The following is a 7,211-nucleotide window of genomic DNA, read 5'->3' as shown; positions in this document are numbered from 1 at the left end:
ATCTATGCATTAGAATAAAATGCCACCTCTCCTAGTCTTCATGCACTGGCCCTATATAGAAGACCTTCACCAAGGAATTTTCCCAGAGCTTCTGTGGGCCTCTCAAGAATTCATAATAATCTAAACTGCCATCATTGTTCTTAGTGGCAACTAGTCAGTGATTTTAAACCACTAGTCCATGGACTGGTGCCAATCCTGACCAGCATGAAATTTCTGGTGGACTAGCAATGGTCCATAGACTGGTGGTTTAAAAACACTGATATACATTAGGCATATAAGAGGCTTCATCAGTGCTGGAGTGGTGCTTTTGAGGGTGATTTGTTCTAGTTCAAATCACCTTCTTTGTTCTCAGTGGCTCTAGAATATGCTGGATCCTATCAGTGCTCTGAGACAGAAGTTACCCCTTGGGCAACTCCCAGAAATGTGAATGTTTGATATGTAGCCCAACACATTTCCACCCCAGGAAGAAGCTAGAATCTGGGGTTTTCACTGATCATATGGCATTGTGCTTGAAATAGGAATTATGGTGAGAAGGTCTCTTTAATTTCCTACCAGTTTTGATGTGACTAGTTTTATATATGCCTGGGGTGCAGGAGCTTCTCAACTAGTTTCCTTATTTTTCACAAAAAGAATTGATTCATGTATTGCTATTGAATCAGTGTGTCCTTGAGGGAAAGTAGAGTTCAGGGATTCCTACTTTGTCATCTTGCTGATGTCATCATCAGTGGGTTTGTTGTTGTTTTATGTGAGAAGAGGGGAGATAATGAGATAGACTGCCACATATGCCTTGACTGGGATCCACCTGGCAAACCCATTTTGGGCCAATGCTCAAATACTGAGCTATTTTTAGCACCTGAGGCTGACCTGCTCAGATCAACTGAGCTATCCTAGTGCCTGGGGCTGACACTCAAACCAATCAAGCTTGGGAGGGGAAGAGGGAGGGTAGTAGGAGAGGGAAGGGGGGAGAAGCCAATGGTTGCTTCTCCTGTGTGCCCTAACTGGGAATTGAACCTGGGACATCTATACACTGGGCCGACACTCTATCCAATGAGCCACTGGCCAGAACTAGTGGGTGTTTTAATCAAGACATTGATATAATCAAAGATATTGTTTCCTAATATTTATCTGGCATGAGTTTTATGGGCTTGCTAACGACTATATTGGTGCTGATAAGCCACAGCTAGGTGTTTGTACCAGAAAGTCCCATTCTTTTCAGTAAGATAAGGTAATAGAAAGTACCTCAGTTTTATTAGTCTTGGTGTATACTAATCATTAGGGATGGCTTGTGCAATATATTTTTACTTTCCCCTCCCTCCCTCCCTTTTTCTCCCTTCTTTCCTTCCTTCCTTCCCTCCCTCCTTCCTTCCTTCCTTCCTTCCTTCCTTCCTTCCTTCCTTCCTTCCTTCCTTCCTTCCTTCCTTCCTTCCTTCCTTCTTCCTTTCAATCAACAATTATCTCAAATACATTAATACTTGTCTATGTGTTCAAAGCTATAAGTCTAGATTACTTTGATTTCTAAATCATGTAAAATGCACATATAATTTTCAGGAATTTAAATAATGTGCTTATTTAGAGGATATATGAGATTTTAACATATCTGATTTCCTATCTGTGGAAATAGTCATGTCCTATAATGATCACTTTGTCCTTAATGGGTCAATAATCCCAGAATATCTGCTCACACCCATCCTCTAGGAAACTCCATAAATATGGTCAAGATTTGCTTCTGAAATGTTCCAGGGTCAGACCTGTTTTCTACCAACCTCCTAAGTGATCTTACCTGGTTTCATAGTTTTAAAGACCATTTATATGGTGATGACTCCAAAATTTATAGCTACACCTGGATTTATAGCTACACCTGAAAGGTATTTCAACTATAGCAAGTTCAGCTGGTTTTCTCCTTGAACCTTGCATTTCCATCCAGTTGTTCAGTCCAAAAATGTTGTCATCCTTGTTTCTTCTCTTTCTACCTCATGTTCAGTACATTAGCAAATTGTCCCAGCCCTATCTTTAACTGTTGCCACTTACTACCATTTCCTCTGTTACCATTCTACTTTGAGCCATTATCATATCTTGTCCATCTTACTGAATGCTTTTCTGAATTGGAACCCCTACAGTCTCTTTTCAATTCAGTAGTTTGATTTCCCCACATGGAATAACTGTAGGCTTCTCAACTCTTTAGCATAAGTTTCTTGCTCTGCAGAGGCTACCTACCAAGCTTAGTTCTGGTTGACACATTAGGCCTGGATTTGTGTGGCTCTGTGCCCAGAGCAATCTGGTTTTATTCACTAACAGCAGCTTACAGTTTCATTTGTACCATTAGAGAAAAATGTATGGAACTTCTCAAACAGCATTATACTATAGCCTATTTTCAACAGACTGAAGCATTCCTTTCAGGGTCTTCCATATGTTACCAGCTAGGATTTAATAACTCTTGGTTCATTTCGTTGAGGCTAGGCTATGGACTGGATGGATAATTTCAAGAGGCTAAGTTTTGTTGCTCACTGACTGTGTTTACCTGGCATGCATTTGAAATCTGTAATTCTGTATTAGCTGGCATCTTAACTCTGTGACATAGGATTATTAATACTATTTTTTTTTCTGACCACAGCAACCTATGCTGGGAAGTTCTTTCAATATTTATCCCAGGAGAGGTTAAGATTGCATTTCTCATACATCTTAATAAACTATATAAATGCCAATTGCAGTGTGTATGTACCCTGTTGTGTGACTGCATGCCATTAACTAAGGGAATATATCTGTCTCCTTCACTTTTAACGTGAGCATTTTCCTACTAAGTTTTCAGAGCCCCTTGAGAGATGTGGTGTCAATTGCAGAACATGTAATCTGACAGGAGAGTGAATATCAATCAATCAAATATTTATTGAGTGCTTACTATGTGAAAGGCACTGTGCTAAGCTGGGCTTAAGCAGAGTATTAAGATTTGGAGAAAAAATGTTCTTTTTAAAGAAACTCTCAGAGCTCAATGTCAGACTGAAGGGGAAAGCTGTACAGAATAATACTTTTCCAGACTGTGAATAATTGTGAATTAAGTGTTTTTCACCTCTTTATTTTAACTTATTTCTCTTTCTTGCTTCCTCTTCCCTCACATTTTTTCCTGTTTACCCTGCCTGGCTCTCCTACCTTCCCCTGTTGTAACCACACCCCCCAGTGCCAGCATTATTTCCTTCAGTTGTACATGGGCCATTCAGGGGGCCCCACAACACTTATCCAGACATCTCATTTCTTTAATGCCATCCCATTGGTTTCCAACCTGCTCCCCTAGTCTTTTTGATATATAAATAATCAACACCATTTAATTCATTTATTTATCAAGGGCATTTACATTTTAATAGGTATCCTCTACAAGTCTACATGACAACATTTACTTTAAAAAAGTAAAACCTCTAATGATGACATTAAAATACTCTGGTAGATGAGAGTGGAGAGATTTTTTAGGTGAGCATGTATTTCTAGAATCCTTCAAATCACACTTCTGTCGGCAGCCACCCATTTAGTTCAGAGGTATAATTAACTGTATTCACTACTCATTTACTTTTTTTTCCCCATAGATTCAATCTAAAAGAAACTTGCAACTCCTTAAATTACCTAATTTCTCTTTCACATTTTCATTTAGCAGGTTGTTGAAAAGAAAAAAAAAAAAGCCTTTGCATTTTGAACTCCAAGACTCCAAGAACCCTGGAGTTCTTTTTTATTATTTTCCATGTACTTGCCATTTATTCATTGATGTACAGGTGATTGTGTTTTTAGATTTTTCAATAATTGTATCTGCATTTCCCAAATTAGAAGAGTTTTCACATGAATATTATGCTCAAATAGTGATGGTGCTCTAAGGCAGGTTTTAAAACTATACAGCTCACAAAAATTAGGGGATACTTCAAAATGAATATGAAGCTATAAAATATCCCCTAATTTTTGTGAGCAGTATATTTTGTTCTGTTTATAAAAGTAATTATAATTTTAGGAAAAGATAAAAAAGACACAGTAAATTTAAGCAAGCTACATGATGGATGAGGGTGCAGAGCTACATTGAAAGATGGCAGCCAGGGAGTTCCTGGACTGCACAGACCTTCAGTGGGAAGCTTGGCGGAAATGTCTCTGCAGGTCTGCCTTCACCTGCACCTCCTGTGGGATCAACTGAAGCTGTATGAGGAGTGTGAAGATGGAGGAGGAGCGTGCTCTTCTGAATGTGAAGGCAATCCCAGGCTGCAGAAAGGGGCAAGGACAGCTTGGCACACAAGAATAGATAAAGTTCTATCTTAAAAAGTAAAGAAAGCAAGGCATTACAAATTTTGCTGAAGGCTGAAAATGTTGAACTCTCATAGAATGCTCTGAAGCCCAGAAAGCTCAGAGAAATCTAGAATCCAAGACAATGTCAGAAACATAAGAAAAATCTTCCCTGAGACAAGGCAAAGGGAAAGAATTCAAAGTTAGCAAGACGTTGAGAGTAGAAAATAGGGACATGACTGGGTTGTATTTCTTTTCAGTCTTCTGTCCTCATGATTATTTATGCATAATCTCTTAAAATCATTTGAATAATTAGTAATTTTATAGAAGAAACACTATAGGTTGGATCTTGTGCATTTTCTTCTTCTCTGGGCCACCCACTGCTGCAATGTTGGACCTAGACTCCCACGAATGACAAAACTTTCTGAACTCTTACAGTAGCTACTTAATTCTGGGAATTAAGTGAATAGTAAAACAAGAGGCGGCATAACATGTATTTAGGTTCACTTTGCAGATCTAACTAGTAAAGGATAGTAACCTAAAATTCCAGAACACTGCTAGAACCAGTGTTGCAGAGGGGCACAGTTTAGATATAAATACAAAAGCTTTAGAGCATTTTAGTTAGCCAGAAAAACATCCAGGCATCCTGGTGTTTGTGGTTTGCAGATGCCTGGCACTGACAGGATTTGTCCCACTGTAGAGTGGTCAGGGCTGATGTCATGCTGATTAATAAATGTGTTTTTCATTCCTCTCTAACAATGTTCTTGAGACCACAGGCTCAGATCACGGGTCAGAAATCAAGGCAGAGTTCAAAATGTGTGTGCAACTGGCTTAGAGGCATCCTGCACTCCACAGAACTGGCTGTTGTTGTGACTGAGCAGTTAAAGGAATGCTTTCTCACATGACAAATGAGCCACCTCAACCAGATGGAAAGCTCCATGTGATAGTTCCTCTCAGATGTGTTTTGGTTCTGAGAGGATTTTTTTTTTTTACTATTTTGTCAGTGACCTAAATAAGTCCTCTAGTACCTCTTGAATTTATTTTCTCTATAGTGCTACTTATAAGCTCAAGTATATGTTAATTCTTTTTTTAAGAAGTGTCTTCTCATAAAGAAGGTGTAGGAAAAACATTTGTGCCATAGAGTTATCTGGAACAGTGAGTGTGATAAGATAAGCAATGTTCTAGGCACAGGTCTTAGAACATAGTAGGCACTCAAATATTGGAGTTAAAATAGCTCCTTCCCTATCCTTCAACTCTTACCTTTTCCCCGTTTCCCAAATAATTCTATTTTTATTAGCTCTTCAAACATAAAATAAACATACTATTTGATAAGCTATTAAACAATCAATCAGAAATGAGCAATAAAAACGTAGACCAGGGCTCTCAATTTTATTACTGTTGACATTTTGGACTGTATAATTCTTTGTTATGGGCATTGTAGTATGGTTAGCAGCATCCCTGGCCTCAACCTCCTAGGTGTCAGTAGCACTTCCCTGGTTACGACGCACGGAAATATCTCCAGGCAGCCCTGGCCGGTTGGCTCAGTGGTAGAGCGTCGGCCTGGCATGCAGGAGTCTTGGGTTCGATTCCCGGCCAGGGCACACAGGAGAGGCGCCCATCTACTTCTCCACCCCTCCCCCTCTCCTTCCTCTCTGTCTTTCTCTTCCCCTCCCGCAGCTGAGGCTCCATTGGAGCAAAGTTGACCCGGGCGCTGTGGATGGCTCTGTGGCCTCTGCCTTAGGCGCTGGGATGGCTCTGGATGCAACAGAGCGACGCCCCAGAGGGGCAGAGCATCGCCCCCTGGTGGGCATGCCGGGTGGATTCTGGTCGGGCACATGCGGGAGTCTGTCTGACTGCCTCCCTGTTTCCAGCTTCGGAAAAATGAAAAAAAAAAAAGAAAAGAAAAGAAAATATCTCCAGGCATGACCAAATGTACCCTGTGGGGGAGCAACATAGCCCTTGGTTAAAAACCACTGTTTTAGACCAACTGGATTCATCATACCCATCCTTTTTTGCCCCTCTCTGCTCTCTGCTTTTGGAGAGAAAAAGCAAAGAACTAAATAAACAAACAAACATCAAACATTTGATTAAAACTAATAGTAACATTACCAGATAGTACTGTCTTTCCAGTAGATCCCATTCATGACCTACCTGACACTCTGGAGCCCAGTTTTCAATGTGAATGGTGTTCCCTGGGTTTGGGGCCCTCAGAAGATGACTTGAGTCCAGGACACATGCAGCCCAGTTCTTTGTACCTTTCACCCGTAACCCTGGGCAGTGAGAAAAAAAGGTGCATCACATTTCCCTACAGCAGGAAAGCTCTATTATGTTCACCATGCTGTGTGGGAAATCACAGAAAATCAGTTCTAAAAATATAGATGAGAATTACAAGGGTTTTCTGGATAATTTTCAGTTTATCAGTATTCTTTAAACAGAATGACTCATTCCCTGAATATGCCATTTATTTGAGAGAGTGGTTACTGTCTCAATAATAATTGTTCTCCTATGATATTTTGGCAACCTGTGGATATAAATCCTGGTTTTGGAATGAGCTAGTTCATTGATTGACATTTGTTCCAGGATAAATTACCATCTGATAAAATCCACAATTCCAAATCCCGTCAGTAGTTTCAAATACATATGTTTGCAATTATCCTATCATTTGCTAGTTATTTTTTCTGATGGTTCACAGCTCTCTATATTTATTCTCTGTATGTGTTAAAAGCCAATGGCCTTCTCTTTAGCTCAAATATTCTTCCTGCACTTTAGTCCCATTCTTGGCACCCTCATAAGCCTCTTTTAATACCATAAGCTTCTGAGTCAGTGGTCTAGTTAACATTCAAATAGCCCTCAATTTTGTGTAATCTACAACTCCCAGGAAGTAGGGCATCTTCTTTTGATACTGATGGTGCTGTTGACCTTACTGTCATTTTCTCAAGTAGCTAGATAGAGATGGCAAGGTT

Source organism: Saccopteryx bilineata, chromosome 3, assembly GCF_036850765.1.
Source record: "Saccopteryx bilineata isolate mSacBil1 chromosome 3, mSacBil1_pri_phased_curated, whole genome shotgun sequence".
Classification (NCBI taxonomy): domain Eukaryota; kingdom Metazoa; phylum Chordata; class Mammalia; order Chiroptera; family Emballonuridae; genus Saccopteryx; species Saccopteryx bilineata.
Note: the sequence above shows the minus strand (reverse complement) of the source record.